The sequence below is a fragment of the Daphnia pulicaria genome, chromosome 6, assembly GCF_021234035.1.
Source record: "Daphnia pulicaria isolate SC F1-1A chromosome 6, SC_F0-13Bv2, whole genome shotgun sequence".
In the NCBI taxonomy this organism is placed as follows: Eukaryota; Metazoa; Arthropoda; class Branchiopoda; order Diplostraca; family Daphniidae; genus Daphnia; species Daphnia pulicaria.
The window spans coordinates 10,982,911-11,002,420 of NC_060918.1; the positions used below are offsets into that span (position 1 = coordinate 10,982,911).

Below are 19,510 nucleotides of genomic sequence, written 5' to 3' on the forward strand. Positions count from 1 at the left end.
ATCTGATGACGAGAGAACATCTGGTTCTTGTTTCATCTTTTTTTATTTTAGTTTTGACGTTGGAAAATCAAATAGACCTCCTGCTGCGCTCTGCAATTCAACTCGAGTCTTCGCTGGGCTCTCATACTCAGCATACTGGCGGTTTGGTGCTGTGTGTGAGTGCTACATAATATAAAGCTTTCTCTCAAGTCAAAAGTCTTGCCAAAGCTGAGATATAAATGAAGCTTATGGAAATGAGACGTTGGCCCTTTGTGGAAGAGATTTAGGCTGCGCATATCTCTTTAATTTTTGTGATCGCGTCATTGGCTCGATTCTTATATTATTCAACGTCCAGCGGGCGAGTCAAGAGATTGATGCATCCAGCAGGGGGGGGAGCCTATAGACATCCCCTAGAAAGGTGGCAACAACGGGGGGAAAACGTCTGCGAGAAAGGAGAATATAGCGTTGACAAATCTCTATAGAAATTCGTCTTATCCCTCCCTTAAGAAAATTACAGAATAAGCGATAAATATTCCGACACACGAGATGAAACCTTTGCGTTTATGTCCTGTCTACCACCGCTGCCAGCCTACCACATGTCGTGACAATTCCCGGGAAAGTTTTAAAAATTTGAATTGTATTAAGCGAAAGAATAGGGAGAGAGAGAGAGAAAAAGTGAAAGACACAGAGACACCTCCCTCCTCTGTCTGCTGCCAGCCTGACTCGATTTTTCATCTGCACAACACAAAAAAGGAAAAAAAGAGAATAGAAAGAAGATGAGAGAAAAATTGGTTTGGGGAACTAAATAGTTAAAGGGAGAGAGAGAGAGGCAGAAAGGCGAACAATATATATATGGCATGGAACATTTGACAAAGTGGGCGTGGTGGGTGTGAAACACTCTGTCGAGCTCCGAGAGAAGGGAAAGAGAGATAGAAGTAACAACAGCAGGAGACGTCAATCGGCTTCAAAGCACATGTGGACTCGTCGAGTGTTGGGGAAAACGAAAAAGTGGGTCGAAGCAACACGACCAACACAGCGAGAGGTACAACCGGGAGGATCAGAGACACCAGGCATGGCGGGAAGTACAAACCCAAGTTCAATGATACCACCAATTAGATGCTCAACTTGGTAACAAGACAAAACATGCAGAGCAAAGAGGGGGAGACGCAGCCAAGTTGGGCGCGGTAACGACGGGCGCTGTACTGTACACATAATTGTCTTATCCTATCAATCAAATCCCTAACTGAACGGAACTGCTGGGGGATTTTCGACGCAGAAAAAATTAGCATGCTAGTAGAGTTCGCCCATCACACAGCATATGTGTATACCGTTTAACGTGGCTCTGCAATTATTTCGAATGGACAGGTGAGGTCGGGTAAATAGTTAATTGGAGCAACCGGAAGGAATCCTGCCGTACAGTTGGTTCAAAACCGATGTATCTCTGTCAACCTGGGCGACGGCCGTCGACGACGACTGTGCTGGGATATCGAGTTCGTCGACCGGTTGAACGACGTTGCTGCCATCAATTTCGGCTGCTTTGTTTTTAAAAAGGGTAGGAGGATAGAAAATCTAACGGACTTTGTTTTTTTCTGATGGCTGTGGCACCACGATGAGCTGTCAAAAACTTGGCCAACTCGACGGAGCACTCAAAAGTTATTGCGATGTTGTACGATGTACTTTCTAATTGGACAAAACTGCACGAGAGAAACGAGCAGTTATATAAACTAACTCCCTTCTTCGTCTTCTTCTTCTTCCCACCAGTTTTCTCGCAACCGGTTTCCCGGGCATTTACCCACCACCTTGGCGACGAGCCACGGAGCGCCAGTCGAGCCGAAATCTCCTGCTGCTGTCGAAAGATGAGAGAGAGAGGGTTAGAGTCAAGTCTCTCCCCTTCTCGGACCGGCGGAGCCATTCCGCCCACTTGTTTCTTCCATCACGCACAGCACGGGGCGTTTGTGTGGTGTTTTTGGTGGCTGCTGGACAGGATCAGATCACAGGATGATTGGCGGTTCGTGCAGGCGGAGGAACTCAAGATCAGGCGGTTCAGGCCGTCTCCCATATAACTTTACGTAGAAAAGAAACCAAAAAACAAAACAAACATCAACATAAATGAAAAATGGGATATAAGCGCACTCACTCAAAAAAAAAAAAAAAAATGCACGTAGAGAGACTACCTATGAAATGGGGAGAAACCAAATTCGTATAATCCACCGAGTGGCAAATCCCCACTTCTCTCCAGCCCACACAGACAGGTGTTGCGCTATCCCTAATTCGGAGAAATCTGAAATTGTCTACTAGTACAACTGTTCGACTTTTATTCTGGTGCTCAACAACAGCTGCAATAAAAATGCATAACTTCCCCAAATAACATGGACGAATGTTTCATGAATCATTCTGTTCACGATGAAGTTCAACTTATAACTAGACATAAAGTGACGAAAAAAGTAATGAATTTTTCCGGATGAGAATTCAAAAGAGAACATCATATAAGACAATCGTGACGCTATTGCACCCGACCAATACACAGTGTTTCCATATTAACATGCAAATAGATTCATCAGTACTTTTTGGAAACGACTGAATTGCTTTTGCCCAGCAGCGTGAAGCCTAAACTTCAAACAAAGATTATAACAGATGCCAATAACTTGTTAACCAGTCGTTCACTGAGCCACACGTAGATTGCGTACATTACAAAAGGGAGAAACGGTGCCGGGGGGGGGGGGGGGGGGAGAGAAATCAGGTACAGTGGCGCCAGGTTCTTGAAAGAAAGATAGAAAAAGAAGAACAAGGTAAAAATGAATAGTGTGTACTCCTCCCCACCCTGAACGAAGAGAAAAATTTACAAAACCCAGAGAGAAAAGACCCCGATTTTTTTTCCCAAGAATTCAATCAAGAAAAAACACGGCTACGCATCCGTAGGTACCTACATACGGAAAATAGTAAAATACAATGTCAATTAAGCAGTGAACTATACACTTTGTATTTCGGGAGGAGCGCGCCGAGAACGGGTCGCATAATACAGTACACACACACAGAGAGGGAGAGTGTGCTGTGCCAGGATGAGAAGAAGCATATCATTCGGCTGGTTGGGACTTTTGAGAGAGCCTGTGCGACTCCGGTTCTGGCCGTATCCCCCCATACTACTATATATACTATATACTTTTTACTACTCATTCCTTTTTGAGGTTTTTTTTACGGTCGCCTGGGCTTTGGGGGCCTCCACTCACGCGGTGCTATGAATTTTCAATTTGACGAAGGACTTTGGGGGGAAGAAAAAAAAAAAAAAAGGGAAAAAGATCACCTTGTCGTGGCTTGTTTTGCATTTTCGGCTGACTGCCTGACTATATAGGCCTATATAGCATGTAGGAAATCACCCATGTAGAAGAGGGAAATAACTACGAGGGAAGCAGCAGCAGCAGCGGCGGCGGCAACCCACCCCCTCGTCTCAACTTTGAACGGCAAGCTGAATTCATCACTTTCGGGGAAATTGTGCTCCTGCTCGAATCTCCATCGGGGGGAAAATATCGACTCGGTAACTGTATAGGGCGGCGACGTCTGCGCAGCAGTTTTCCCTGAAAAATTCACGGATCGTGAGGTTAGAGGTGATGGTGGTTATCCTTAATTTATGGTAATCATTTGTTGTTCAAAGTTGTTGTGCATATCGGCCTATATCCTGTGTGCACCGTAGTACAGGGAACGTGGATGCACGACAATCTCGTTTCGCTCTTATTAATCAGCCTTCTCCGCTGCTTTCTACGCCTTGCTGCAGACTCCTTCGGTGAATTTCAAAACTTTGATGCCGAGATGGAGACAGAGTTTGAGCTTGTTTGCGCTATGATAATGATGGTCGCTGGCACCACAGTAAATACCGCGTATTGAAAACTTTACCCCTCCCCTCCCCCAGACAAGTCCCAAGAGTTCCGTGTGTGTTTGTACGTATATGCAACTTATTTTATTCTTGCAGTCAACATAATCAATCCTCACGGGAAAAAAACAAAAAAAAACAGAAAGATCCTTAATTCTGTCTGAGCCACTTTTTTTCAACGGAAAAGAGCGTCCAGCGTCCTCGTCGTCGCCTGGAATCATAATAATAAATTAAACCCATTGAATTGAGGGAGTTCCACGTAATCAGTAGGCGTATAAGTATGGCTGACATTTTTGCCCGATTTTTTTTTAGCCTTTCCCGTTTATTTCCTTGTCCAAATACCAAGTGGAACGGCGGAGGAGGATTAGGAGTAGGTGGAAGAAGCGAACTGTAGAGAAGAGATAGAAAAATGATTGGTGCCAGACAACTCGATTGATCGCTCACTCCTCACAAGGATGTGTATTTATATAAATAGTACTGTATCTTGTTTGTCTTTTGATTTGTTGCTCGTCACACACGCCGGGACACACTCGGGCGGAAAAGGCTTTTTTTTTCCCTTGGCTTGCTCGCTTCAGGCGACTCAGTGACTATGACGAACTGGCTGACAGTTATCAGCTGACAGCTCTTCATTCCGATCGCTATTGATGAGTTAAGGCTCGCAGTGCGGTTTGCGTTGCCGCATCCGCGTAAACGGAATAAAAAACAAACATGCGCACACCAGCAAACAGCAACAACAGGTTGGCAACGAAAGAAAAAGAAGAAAAAAAAAAAAACGAACGAACCGAGTTTCTACGAATTTCCACCGAAAAAGAGAAGAAAAAGAATCATTGCTTGACGTTCCAGACTGAGCTATAGGGCCCTACTAATTTTTTGCATGTGAATTTAGAAATATGCAAAAGCTGCGGTTTGGAATAAGATGAAAATGTCACGAATAAAAATGAGAAACGTCTGTGCGAGGAGTGCAAGATGGAAATGTCACGAGAAAGTTTGGAGAAATAACGACAGCTCTTCTCGATAAATTAATAATCAGTGGAAATCATATTCTGTATACGTTCGTGGGAGTCACAGAAAAAAAAAGAAGCTACGAGGAAAATGCAATCATCTTAGTTGATTGCAGATGAAGTGGAATGGAAGAAAAAAGGAACGAGAAGAGAATCGAGGAGAGTTCGACTAATTGCCGATGGATCAACTACGGGTGCTGGACTGATGGATGAGCTTATAGCAATTCCAAAAGGGAAAAGTCTGGGAGGAAAATTTATTAATAGAAAGAGAGAGAGAGAGAGGGGATAGATAGAAATCTGAAGGATAATAGATGAATTCAATAGAAGTATGAATCATACGACCGATCGGGCTACATCAACCGATCCGGCCACAAACGGCTAGTGACGCAAATAAAGTATAAATAACAACTATAAAAAGAAATCATTTTCTGTTCCTCGCTAGAGATACAACACAATAAACCGTTGGACTAAAGAAAAGGAAATAAGAAAAACAAAACAAAAAAAAACTGCTTAAGTGTAGAATCGTCAAATCCAGCTAAAGAAATTGATGCTCATGGCGATGACCCGACAAATTGTTTAAAAGACGGAATTTTCTTCTCGCCTTTTTGTTTCTTTCCATGAGCGTGTCTTTAAAACTATCCAGCAAGAGAAGAGGATGCGGCTAATCTATTCCAAGTGTTCATTATCCTCACCACTAGAGAAAAAGGAAGAAAAAGAAAAATAGAAGAGAAGATTCGGTGTGCGGATGGAAATGAGCGACCACCACTCTCTCACTCCTTATACTTTTATTTTTCTTCTTTCTTTTTTTTTTCTCAATTCTATCTCTTGTTCTTCCTTCAAATCTTTTCTCTCCTGTTATTAGACATGGGAGCGATGCTGGTTATTTGGTTTTCTTGTTTCTGTCCCGGCCGTCTGTTATCTAGCCAGTGTTTCTTCCCTCTTCGTTTTTGTTTTTTTTTGTTTTTTTTGTTTTTCGTCTTTGCTGGCCATGTCTAGTCGTGGCCCCGACTAGTCGATCTTGAAGCGAGTAAAGGCAATTAGCGCGCTCGATAATGTTTCTCCATATGGATATGGACTGGTGTGGATATACGTAGAGGCGGCCTGGGCCACGCGTGCGCCAGCCAAATGGGTGGGGACCGCATGCAGCACGACGATGTACCGGGGAGAGCAGCAGCAGCAACGATTGCCAACAAGCAATTCAATACGTAAATACCACTCTCGCCTCTAATCAACAACAGAGGAGACGAGGTATTTCTCTCCTTGCCGAAATGCCGAATAATTTAGCGCCCAGGACTTTTAATACTCACAGCAGTTGGGACGACTAATAGACGTCCTGCACCGTGCATGTTGTTGAACGAGCCGAGAAAACGGCCACTGGGGGTATATAAGAGGCTTTTCATATTTGTCTGCGCTCTCTGCTCTCTCTCTCTCTTTGCTGGGAAATATTTTTAGGTCACTCCATCGGGAGCATTTCGAACGTCAGTAAATACACGGCTGAGCTAATGAAGGGGTGGAAGGGGGGACGAAAGACGTTCTTCTTCTTCTTATTCGTTGATTCCCTTTTCAGAAAATTCTTCTTCTCCGCTGACCCTCGGCGAGAGAGAGAGAGAGAGAGAGCGTCGACGAGTTGTGTTATGCGCCGTGTAGATGTGATTCAATGTGGCGCATTCAGCGGAGCTAATGTTCGCGTGACGAATGTCTATATGCCGTGGTACCGCACTCTCCCCTTCTCATCCCACAACTTTTTCCTCTTCTCTCTCTCTCTCTCTCTCTCTCTCTTTCCATACATCCTTCTATTTTGAAAAGAAACTTGATGATGATAGAATTCAAGCTTCTCCTCCAACTTGATCTCGGAGCGCCGATGGAAAAGGAGAATATGAGAGGAAAGGAGAAACCCCAACGAAGAAGAAGAAGACACACACCAGCCCAAACTTCTTTTATTTTCCATTTCTTCTTCTTCTTCTTCTTCAGTTCCTTCTATCCTACATATTCGAGCGACCCGACCTTTTATGGTAGCTAATAAGAATGATTCGTAGATTTAGGGGGGATGCCAACTATACAGCGGCGCGCAAGGTATATACACAACGTAGTATACTGTGGTACACAAATATACACACGGGCGACGCGGTGGATGGTACGGCTGGACCGAGAGGCCGGACCGTTGAGGCAAGGTCTTTTCTAATCATACGTTCCCTCGCACTTGTACATACCTCTCGTAGCCAATCTATAAATAGCTGCCCATCCGACACGACCATTAAATGACTGTATAGCAGTCTCGACGAGCTAATTATTAACTGATTAAACCCCCCCCCCTTTTTTTTTCTTGCACACTATTCCACAACCGGCTGCTGCCTCCATTAATATTCTTGAGAGGAACTCGGTGTGTGTTGTTTCCATCTCTATAGTTTGAGTCTCTCCATTCTGCTGTTGCTCATTTTTGTAGTACTACTACTACAAGTATTAGTAGTATAGAGTAGGATGTACGTAGCCTTCTTGATTAAGGACATTCATTTGCATAGCTGATGCCCATAATCATTCGGTCGTAGAGAGGGGCGGTCCACCTCTAGAAACGATGTGGGACGTGAAGGCCGAAGGGGGCCGAAAGAGGAGACTGGAGAAATGAAAAGGGAAAACGCTCGGTTGTCGTGCGCAGCCAAAGATATACAAGAATACCCCCCGCTGATATCATCAATCAGCGGAGACGGACCGCAGCAGCCTCAGCATCCACGGGGCCAGCCAAAGCCACGGAAATGAAGCTGAAGCGAGAGCAAAAGTGAGAGAAAGTATGTGATGAAAGATGCCAAAAAGGAAAGAGGGGTGTAGGATGTCTATAGGGTATGGCATGTCTATAGGAAATGGTTCAACTGTTCCACATGACTTGGAAAGGTCCCGTGTAAGCTGAAACCCCCCCCCCCCCCTCCCCTGGAGATGGCAATTACACGTCGATCCAGAATCATTTATCGCCCATATTTGTATAGGAGGAAGGGAGGGGTGATGGAGGTGTCTGTGTGTGTATGTATATGCGCCATAAGCGTCTATCTTTTTAGAGGGGGGAAAACGTCAAGACTCGATGAGATTGCGGGTACCAGCGTTCCCTTCCAATTCGATCATCATCCATCATGGAATTAAAATTAATCGAACTCTTTTTCTTTCCATAGCTGAGCACAAATTTGATTGAAACCTTTTCGGCGCCATGCACGAACAAACACTGAATCAAATGTCATTATTGACGTCGTCGTCGTCGTCGAGTGTTCCATCTGTTCGCGTGTAACCTTTTCAAGTGTTTGAATATATTTAACGCGCCGACATACGTACAAAAACTTGGAACTCTCGTCAATAAGAGAAAAGGTTACGCGCATTGGCATAGCACATTGAAGTTTAGAGTGAGATTCAGTTGCGATACACATTCAGGCTTACGTCTCTGCATAGTGAAGGAAGACAAAAAAAACGGATCGTAGAGCGCAGATATGGCGAGAGGGGCGGGGGGAAGCGGAGCGGCAGCACAACAACAGCGCGTTCAGTCGGACCAAATTGAACCATTTAACAAGCGACCATCACCAGAGATTCTTTTGTTGTATAACTCCTATTCGTCCTTGTCGTCCCCCCACCGAAAAAAAAAAAAAAAATTCTTTGACTCTTGCGGTGGTGGCGGCGGCAGCGGCGGACGACACAACAAGTTACGAGATGACGACGACGAGCTCTTGATATCTACCGAGACCGCGGCGGCACAGAGTCGAGAATGCCAATAAAAGCCACAAGAATGGAGAAGAATGAAAAGAAGAAAAAAAAGGAGAATAATAAGAGAGCCAAGCAGATGACATCGGAAATGATTACGCGAGAGAAAGAATGACATGCTGTGGGGAGAGGGAAACGCGCACACACAAAAAGAGAGAGAGACGGGCGTGATGGGGGAGTCGAGCGAAAATAAAAATAAGTCAGACCTCTCTGTTGCTGACATTCCTCTTCGACTCATCCCATTAACGAGTCGCAGTAAAAAGAAACACACACACGCACGCAACACACATACAGATGAAAAGAGAGTAGACATTAGCCAGCGAGTTATCGGTGTCGTTTGGAGAAACCCGACTGGAATTTCTGACAGCAGTCTCTCGCCACCGATCTGCTCTATGGCAACAAACAACAACAACAAACAAAACAAAAGTATTAATAAACTTGTATATATAGCGAATACGAGTCAGGCAGATCGTGAAGAGCTAAATCAGCTCTGCTGTGTGTGTGTGTGTGCGGACGGGGGATAGGTTCAGCTGGTCGGGTCAGGATATGAGCACGGGCCGGGCCCCTTTCATTTCATTTCTTCTTCTTCTCCTAGCTGCGTTTCGTTTTTATTGGCGAGACAATGTTCAGCCAGAGCTCCCGACCGATGAATTATTTGACAGGTACAACTGATAATGATGTCTTGACTATAGACGCATTTTTCCAACGATAACCCTTAGGAAAGAAGGGAAATAAAATAAGAGGGGAATATCTATAGGAAAAGAAAAAAACGCATCTTCATCCCCTACCATCTATTCCAAGTCCTTCTCAAAGAAATATCCTAAAAGAAAATCATAATAATAACAATAATAAAAAAGGAGGAAACCTGTCAGGTTTTTAGTGGTGGGTCATCGACCGTTTCTAATAAATTGGATAACGCCCCCCTTGTTCTCCTATACCTATCATGGCGCGATTAGATCAGACATATATTCCAACCGCAGACGGTCTGAAAAAATTCCCGATTTCAAATGGCCTCCGCATCGCGCAAATAAAAAAAAAATACCAATCCAGTCAAACTATTCCGAAACACTAAAAACAAAACCAAAAAATAAGCTAGGAAAGAAAACGAGATTACACACGTAGCTACGAGCTGGAAATACGCAAAAGGACGAATTTCCGTTTCTTTCCTGTTTTTACACATTAGCGGATCTATGATGCCCAGCTTATCGGAGGATTTTTTTTTTCCTGGTGAGGACGGCAGTTCAGAGAAGACGGCAAACATATATTCAGTGTTAGTCTCTCTCTGCTGTCTGACTGTTGTTGATCCAATCTGTAAATGCGTATGCGTCGTGCCATGAGTCAAGAGAAGCAGCTTCAAATAGAAGCTACAATAATGTACGGTAGATAGATTGGGATCCGACATCCCCAATGCGTTAGTATTCCTTTTTCCCATTATCATTTCCTTCTGTCCTCTATCCTTGCCTTTGCGCTATCTTTTTTTTTCGGAGGGGGGTTATGGCTTTCGGTGAGTAAAATGTGAAGTTTCTTATAACATGCAAAGAAGATGATGATGATTTAACAGCTGCTCTCCCCCCGTTATTTCCATTCGTTCACTTTTTCTGCCTTGAAGTCAAAAAGCTCTTCATCTCATCTGCCATTTCCCCGGGAAAGTTGATGCTATCTCTTATAGTGGAGCTACTACGTCTTGATATGTAACGGCGCACAAAAAGTCCAGTTCCAATGCTCGATAATAAAGGGACGCAACATTACATTGAAAGCTATCAGAAAGGGGAGCAACCACTCGGACCGCAAATTATCGTGATTAAAGAATAATAAGAAGACTGGCCCTGTTGATTGTTTATTGGACTTGATATTCTATCGCGTGAATATCGGGGAAAACGAGATCGGGTTTATGTATTCGTCCACTTCAACTTTTTTTTTTTGTAGTTGTTTGCCCAGTTTTTTTTTTATCTCCTCTTTTTTTTACTTGTTTAAATTGACTATTATTCTTATTGCTATATGCTAGGCTTCGCCCTGTCAACAACAGCAGCAGCAGGCGTGGTGTATCTCGCTCGTCAACGAAAACATCTCCCTCTCCCTATGTGATGGTTTTCTCTGTCATCTTTCTCATTAGTTGGAGTGGCTTCTCTTCACTGGCGGATACACACACAACAGCCCAAAAGAGGAAGAATAAGAAAACGACGAGAGACCCAAGTACATGCGTGTACACTGTGTAGTGGCATCTATTTCCTTTTGTTGTTTCAGCTCTTTTTTTCGCTCTCTCTCTCTATCTCTCTCTTCTGTCGTCTTTATCGAAATTGCCCGTCCCTTTTCTACTCTCTCTCTCTCTATCGCCCCAAACTCGACTTGTTCCAAATGATTTATTCATTTCGATTTGCCATTTCGTATGCAGCAACAGTCTTGCGCGCTCTTTTCCAAAAGGCAATACACTTTGGGCCGCCCATCCTATCTCGACTACGTTTTCGTCATAAGAGAGAGAGACAGTGCTGCTGCTCGTACATAGATAGATCCCTTTAGTGTGTATCTGCCACAGAGTCAGCTCCCAGCTCCCTCCAGTTCCATCAGCTCCTCACTCTCGTCTATGTATCCTCATCGCTTCGTCACCGATGTGCGCCGGATGATGAGCCTCGTGCAGCTCTCTCTCTCTCTCTCTCTCTCTCTCTCTCTCTCTCTCTCTCTCTCTCTCTCTCTCTCTCTCTCTCTCTCTCTCCTATAACTACGTCTACGTTCCAAGTGCACAGGACCTATATGGGAACACCAGTCCGCTATTGCGGTGCTCCGTATACTAAGTTGACTCGGGCTTGTTGTTGCAGAAGGGAGGTTTTTGCGGTGCTCCGTATACTAAGTTGACTCGGGCTTGTTGTTGCAGAAGGGAGGTTTATAACAAGGCAGCTATATATACTATATTGCGCACAGTGAGCGGCCCCGTATAATCCTCCGTAATTGCATCATCACATAATGATTGCCAAGCACGTCGCCTTTCAAAACTAAAGCACAGCTCCTATATAGTCAAAGAGAAAACATTGATCGAGAGTCCCAAAATGTGGCGCAGGGGCCCCCAGAACAAACAAACCCAGAAGAGAAAAGCAAAAAGAAAAAGAAGAAGAAAAACCAAAAATTGGAAAGGGCGGAAGAGAAAAAAAAAAAAAAAGAAAAACGACGACACCGACCAAAAGTTGGCAGCTTTCATTACTGACGAGGCGCCGGGATTCTTCTTAGCTACAGTATATATAGGAAGAATGCACAAAGAGAAGAGAAATAATGGGATGTACAAAAAATAATCATTTATTATCGTGATAGTTTTCTCAACTGTGTAATAAGAAAAGGAGAGAGAAAATTGGAGAAGAAGTTTTGTCTGTGTCTTAGGGCTCGTTCCCCGTCGTGAATGGTGATTCTTCAATTCTTTCAGCAGCTTCATTCCTCATCGAAAAGAAGTTTTCATGTTTTATTTCATTTTCAGGGTTTTGTGTGTCTGCTGCTGCTGCTGAAGGGGATGCCCTGATCCTCCTCTCGCGTTCCTCCCCAAAGTCTTTCGTTCGTTTTCGAGAGTCTTTGCTTTTTCTTGTCTAGAACAACTAAAGCCCCTTTCACTCTGTGTCTTTCTTTCTACACTCCCCTGCTGTCATCTCTTCAGCTGGTATTAATGATCCGGAATCTGATCCGCGTGCAATGGATGGACAGCACATATATACATGGAGACTAGCGAGAGAGAGAGAGACACACACAAAAAAGAGTAACGTTGAAGAGCACAGGCTTTGGGTGAGAGAAGGGTGTCGGGTTCAACACGCGGGAAACCCAATGACCCGTCGTATTCCAGCTCTGCTGCCCGCCTGTCTGTCTATTTCCTTCCTCCTCCTATATTTGATATTGCAAGTTTCTCTTTTTTTTTTTTTGTGGAGAAAGGCGTGTAATAGTCGAAGAGTTCGTCTTTCATATCCTCCCAAGAAATGAAATAGACTGCTGCTGCATCAATGGTAGAAGCGATACCTAAGAAGAAGTCGGGGTTGTAGGGGCCTCAGCATCCAGCAGAAGCGAAATTTTTTTTTTTCTTACAAACTTTTGACGTATAAAAGGGAAAACAGAAATTTACTGGCGATCTGGTCAATAAATCACGTGCCAGATTGGTAAAGCAGGTTTCTCCCTTCTTTGGGAACATTGTTATTTCTCTACTCGATTAAAAAAATAAAATAAAATAACCGTTTTGGGACGCTTGCAGTAGCTCTATCACACACTGCACAGAAATAAAAATTGAAAGAAAACCTCCTTTTCAAAAAAAAGAAAAAGAAAAGAAACGCGTAAATAAATAAACTTTGGCCTATAAAGGAAGAAAAAAGAAGCGAAATATGTATTTCCCATCCATCCCTCACGGGCGTGTTATATCCGTTCATAACCTCAAGAACCTTTTTGCCTTATCCTTGCTCAGTTCCCGTGACTCGCGTGCAAGAGAAATGGCCGCCCTGTTATTCCAGGAAAGAAAAAGGGGAAGAAAAAAAAAAAAAAAAATAACAAGGCACATCACTAGATGCAACAGAAAAGAGCGGCATCAGCAGAAGAGATGAGACGAGGGATCCAGTTGGCTCTGAAAGAGAAGAGCGTGCGCTATAGTGTTGCACACAGGTCTGATGAAGATGAAGTAGAACGGTCGGAATTGGGCAATATGGGCTTGGCATCACCGTCAGATCGTCTTATGTTACGTGTTTCTATCATCTTCAATTCTCTTTAGATATTTATATTTGGATATAGACGTTCTATACCGCTTGTAACCATCTTTGCCGGTATGTACGTTTTAACTGTAGAGTGTCGGTGTAGTTGATTTCAAGAGAGGAAAAAACTAGTACGGAGTAGAAAAAAAAACACGCTAGCATCAATGCGGCCGTCACCTTCGGCGCCGCGTGACTGGTAACCGGGAATGGGAAGAATAAAAAGAGAGAAAAAAAAAATCCTCCGCACCGAAATCGATCGCTACAGGGTCTCCTTCGTACAGTACCACCAACCGGCTTTCGTTTTACTTCTCTTCTGCCACGTTTCAACTAAAACCTTCTCCTTTTTTTCCCCTTCTACGAACCCCATACAGTGACGCAATAGGTATTAAATAGCCGTTTCGAAATCAAAGCGATCACCCACAAGTACACCATTCTGTATAGTCTATCAAATAATGAGAACGGAATTGAGAGCTGTTGCAATAGTAGCATTGCTCCCGATCGTACAGCGGGAAATTCCCTTCGTTCCCAGAAAAAAACAGCAAAACAAGAGAGTCTCTATAAAATGGAGTGAGGGGGGATAGCGATCTGCCAGCCAAAAGATGAAGAAGAGAGAGAAATTAGAGCGGAGAGATAGTGCAACGCCGATTTTGTTCACGGTGATGGATATAGTCGAGCGGAATGAAAGGGAAAGAGAGAGAGAGAGAGACGGGGATTGAGACTGGATGGGGTTCGTGATTGTCCCTGAGCGACTCTTGGTGAATATTCTCTCGCGCTGACTTTATACCGCACTGTGTTGGATTGTTGTAGCGTGTTCTGTTATTGTTGCTGCAATGTACACACAGATATTATCATCCGGTTTGGCATAGTGAAACTGCAAAACGAATAAAGAAACGTCAATATTGTGTTTCTTGCTGCTCTTTTTTTCCTACTGTCGCTCCCGCGGAACTCATTTGAGATAAAAAAGAAAAAAAAAAAAATTCAAAACTCTTTTCCTCGTTCGTTTTTATGGGCCAGCATGACGATGTCTCGTCATATTTGGAAAAAGATAAGGCAAATGCCGGGCGGGATATTACGTTTTCCCATCGTTTTGGAGGAGCGGATCGATCCTGACGATTCGAGCGACAAGAGCTTTGATTTGATTTCAAATTTTTGACGAGATTTCTCTCCTTTTCCTATTTGGATGTAGAAAAAAAAAAGGCTAACTCCTCTTTGACTTTATATACTCTTTCTAGTAAACGCCACTTTTTTTGGGTAATGTCTATCACAAAATTTTGGCTGATCCGTCTATCGATTTATTTGCTCCATCCTCAACAGGAGCCACACTGACTTTGACGCTTCAGCAACATGATTAGCTCGTATCCATCCGTAACCGAAACGAGAAAAATAAAAAATACGACACACACTCACACACAAAAGAAAAACTCGTTTGATGGTCGTCTTTTGCATCGGTCGTCATTTCTCACTTGACAGCGTCATGAACGTACCGAAAGAACGTTCACGGTGAAGAAAAAACAAGGAAAGAAAAATGTCTTTGAAGGCGAAAGTGGGGGATTGGCGCAAGTCAGTTGATGTCCATTCGATGTGGGTGGTTTGCAAACGAACGCAAACGTCGTGAATTATCAATGGGGCACACAGAGAGAGAGATAGCGAAGAGCAATGGAGATCTATCGACAACGTCACAACGAGGAGGTGCAGGTATGGTGGTAGGTCCCGTCCCTCTTGGTCAATAGATTTTCTCAGACAAAGTTGTGAGGTACAAAACCTGATCTGATCTGCGTCGTTCTACAAATGCCAAATTTTCCATTTGTTATTTAATGACCCTTTACTGGGTAAAAAAACTGCAAGAGAAAACCAGTTCCTGTCAACCGCCTAGCTCAGGAGTAATCGTACTCTGTACTATGTCACGATTTATAATCAACGCCACCAAATAGGAGAGAAGGAATGAAGGATAGAGATACATTTTTCCTACCTTTAAGCCTGGGAAATACGGCCAGGCATCCACAAGTGTTCCATCCGTAGAAAAGTTGAATCCACCAGGCAGAACAGGAAAAGGGGGTCCTCGTGAATACACCCACACTCACATGGGTGTACACGAGGACATTTAAAGAAAGGGGGAGAATAGATAGGTAACTCGACGAGTCGACGGTAGTTTCTAAGCGGGATGCTGTTTATCTAAATAAAAAATAAAAAATGGATTACGAAAATTTATTTAACAATAAGTAAGGGAAAGTTGAAACTGAGATATAGAGGGTAAACCCAAATTTTTAATAAATGAGAGAATTGAAGGTTTCCATGCTGCATTTGGCAAGTCATGCAACATTCAAATATCTGGCAAGACGCAGGAATAAAAGTAACAGAAAGCATTATTATCCTAGCAATGATACTGAGATTATTGCTGGTGACAGTTCAATACCACCACAAGCAAAACTTGCATATTGTGTTGTTATGATGGCTGGCTCAGGTCTCAAATCTGCACCACAAACAAACTGCCATGCATCAACAGCCCAACAGGGGGTCTTACATGATAAATGCTGGCCAGGAACTAACATTTCACAAATTTAGAACAGGTTTCCCTTCTATGTAATCTCCCATAATGATTCCATTTGCATTCTTAGTTTTATTTACCTGCCAAACATCATGGAGTGGAGAGCGTGGAGAATCGTCACACCAGAGTTCACACGACGACCACAGTTTTGTAATTTTATTTTTAAAGTGTTATTATTCGTGCACTACGTACTAACGTACGTTTCCCAAAAAGTGATCATTGGGTTTTCTTTGTAATTTTAAACTTCGTCGCTTTTTGGAAACTCGTAAACAAAACCAAAGCAGACGACACTAATTAGCTATGCTTGATATATATCGATAGAAATAGTTAAAAATCGAAGCGAGAAGAGGGAATAAACATTTCCAATAATTATTTCCAAGAGGGAATAAACAGCAACATCTCGTAAAATAAAAAAAAGGAGAAGCATTAATGGGAAAGAAAAACAAAATGTTTAGTCATAGGAAGACGTCGAAAGGAGTTTTTCGAAAAGGCGAAAACATCAATAGAAATGAGGAGTGAATGGCACGCGCTTGAATTGTTGTCAAGACAATGTAAGTTGATGCCAAGCCGGCCATAGCAACTGCTCAATGGAAAGAGTCATCAAAAAACAGGCGGAGTTGGCGAAAGGAAACATTGTGCTGGATAAAGGCGAAGAAAGAGAATGGGAGGATCAGTCGTGACTCGTGAGATGGTCTCCCACATTCCTGAGACAAAAAGGAGCCGATCGAAAGAGCGTCTCCTTCGTCCCATTGAATACGCTTCATCCATTGATTCATGGCACTTCTTTTCTTCCGCTCCACTATATATATATATGTGTGTGTGTGTGTGTGTGTGCGTTTCTATTGCAGACGACCGCCACTATTTCATCTTTCTTCTTCAGTCTTCTTTTCCCCTCTGTTTGATGTGTCAATCGGGCGATAGGAAACAACGGGCTCAATAAATGAAGCGAGGGGGGCGACCATCAAAATGAACGAGTCCAAGAAAACCCAGTTTCACTCCGCTCCAGATGACTACAGAAAAGTCGAGTGGAAAGATGAAGGACGACCGATAGCGCGCTCGGTTTGATTAAAAACCAGAAGGTAAAGCAGATGGGGGGAAGCAATCAGAAATTGGATCAAAACACGCGCGCGGAGTGGACAACAAAGTAATGCTATATACCCGACGACGGGAGAGAGAGAGATGCCAACATAGCTCCGAGATTTCCATCTTTTTTCCGGTTCTATTTCTTTTCTTTCGCTCTCTTATTGTTCTCCTATATGGAAGTAATTCCTGTATGAAAAAGGGATGACTATCGTTGTCTTGTCTAACGAAGAAATTGTGCTGCGCAACAGCAAAGAAACCCGTTTGTCATCTGATGACTGATGCCGATCGATCTAGCTGGCATTTTCATTCATTCCAAGCATTCCGCTCTCGTTAGCTCCCACTGGGACCTTATTAACTTTGAGGTACGAGCATTATATAATATATGTATACGTTGGGAATAAAAATGTTTTGCAGATTTTCTCCCAAAAAATAAGAAGAAGAAAAAAAAGGGCCAAATCATCCGCGCGGCTGCTTCTATATTCTGCGCCTTTCTCATTTCCCGTTTACGGGGAACATGACTTGACAGGCGCTATCAGCGCTCGACACTTTTCAAACGCTTATCTCAATTCGATCCTGGTTGTTGCTCTACACGCCATACAGATTGGATGTGTGCGCTGAAAAAGGGCGGGCGGATGAAGGTTCTTCGGGGGGTCGGCGATAATTCGATAGAATCCGCCGAGAAAATATTATTACAACTGTCGTCTCATTTTATTTCTTTCATTATTTTCTCATTCCACGAATAAGAAGCAACTCGGCATCTCCCGACTCACGTGGCTCACGAAAGAAAAAGAAAAAAGAAACCAAACTCAACATACATTCCAAAAGCTCATTCGTCATGTTAGGGAGGAATGCTCACGTATAAAAGAATGGGCTGCTGCTACGAAGCCTATACGTACATATACACACACAATATATATACTTTTGAGCCGGCCCTCAGTCAAAGGCGGTGGAAAGAAGAGAGCCAAGCTAATTGATCTGCACTTGCTCAACGATCCTGGTTATAACGAAAAAAAAAGGGGGGGGGGGACTCCAGCTGCCGTATATATATATCCATAAAGGAACCCATCACATATACGTAACACATAGAGCGACGAAATTCAATTTTTCACTCGTTGCTAAGGCTGTTGCCAAGCGGAAGATTTCGCTCACTCGGAGCCTCATTCTTTCGCTCCATATCTACTCCAAGGCTCCTCCTTTTTTTCTTTTTCTAAAAAAATTTTACCCCGAAAGTGTCGAAATCCCGCGCTACCCTCTGTGATCCTCGCGACTCTTGGCTACATCAAAGATGCATTACTTCATCTCTCTTCCGCCTTCATCCATCAATCCTCTACTACCACTACTATTACTAGATCGTTGCCTCTTTGATCCCGACCGCTCTCTGTTGTAAGAAGTAAAGAAAAAAAAAATCCGCTCCTGCTGCTGCATTCTCTGCCGTTGGCATCCGGATTCAATTGTAAACCCTGGTTGCCCATTTTTCACCTGCCAACTTCACGGCATCGATATATCACAATTTTTTTTTTTTAATGCCTTTCATACAAGCTGGATAGTATATGCATTAAGAGCCCGCTGACACACACACACACACACACACACACAGAAAAAAGCAGAGCCCCGCCAGGAGCGCACACATGATATCGATTTCATCTTATTCTTCGTCGTCCGAGCCGGCCGGGTGTGTTGCTCCCTCCCATATTCAACTGTTTATTGAACCGTCTATGATTAGCCTGGAATGAAGTAACAGCCCGCAAGAGACTATTGTAATATAACAGACACACATAATGCAGCAGCGATCGATGGCACGCAACATTGTGTGCCCTTTCTCATGGCCAGCAGGCAGCTGACAGATGGAGAAGAAGAACAAATACTATACATAGCATTACCTAATAATATGATGAGTATTATGTCTTTGGCAATCATGGTAGGGGTGGGGCCGCATTTGCCAATAGGGCGTGGGGGTATAAAGGTCGTGCAAGTCCAGCGGTGGCTCACAGCAACTCTGCAGCAGCTATTACGAAATTGTTTTTTATTATTCGTTTGAGCCGGGAGAGTTTTTTCACGGTTGGCCGTGTCGTGCAACGGAATATGTCCCGGTTAAGAGAAGATCAAGAGGCAAACGACATCGGGAAATGCCTTAAAAAAATCAGAAAGGAAAGACAATAAGAGAATGAAAATAAAGAAAATAGGGAGGAAAAAAAGAAGGGAAATAAGATCCACATCTAAAGAGAACGACCCGTTTGTTTATCTCGACGATTGCAGATGTCACATCGGGTTTTTCTCTCGCGCTTCTTCCATTCTTTCTCCTCTCTCTTCTATTTCCCATTACCAACACCCCAGCACGCAAACACACACACACACACACATATATATATAAAATAACGACGTCTATTTTTATTTCCCCCCTTTTGCTAGCTCTAGTTCTTCTCTCTCTCTCTCTCTCGACTCTCGTCCCAACTTGAGCCTGACTGGCGTGATGCCCGAGAGCTCCTCTATCCCAGTTTTCCTTATCTCAAAAGACGCGAGAGAGAGAGATATTGTTTGTGTGTATTTTTTTCCTTTCTTTCTTTCTTTCTTTCTTTCTTTCTTTTTCGTCTTATTCTTC

General features: G+C 43.4%; 1 long non-coding RNA gene across 1 annotated transcript; it reads right to left on the bottom strand.

The window, feature by feature from the left end:
• Positions 1–57: 57 nt before the first annotated feature.
• On the bottom strand, positions 58–15,293 carry LOC124341961. Its single transcript, XR_006918686.1, has 2 exons — positions 15,253–15,293; positions 58–2,042 (listed from the first exon to the last, which is right to left on the bottom strand). It is a non-coding gene; the product is annotated as an uncharacterized LOC124341961 (long non-coding RNA).
• Between the last annotated feature and the right edge of the window lie 4,217 nt (positions 15,294–19,510).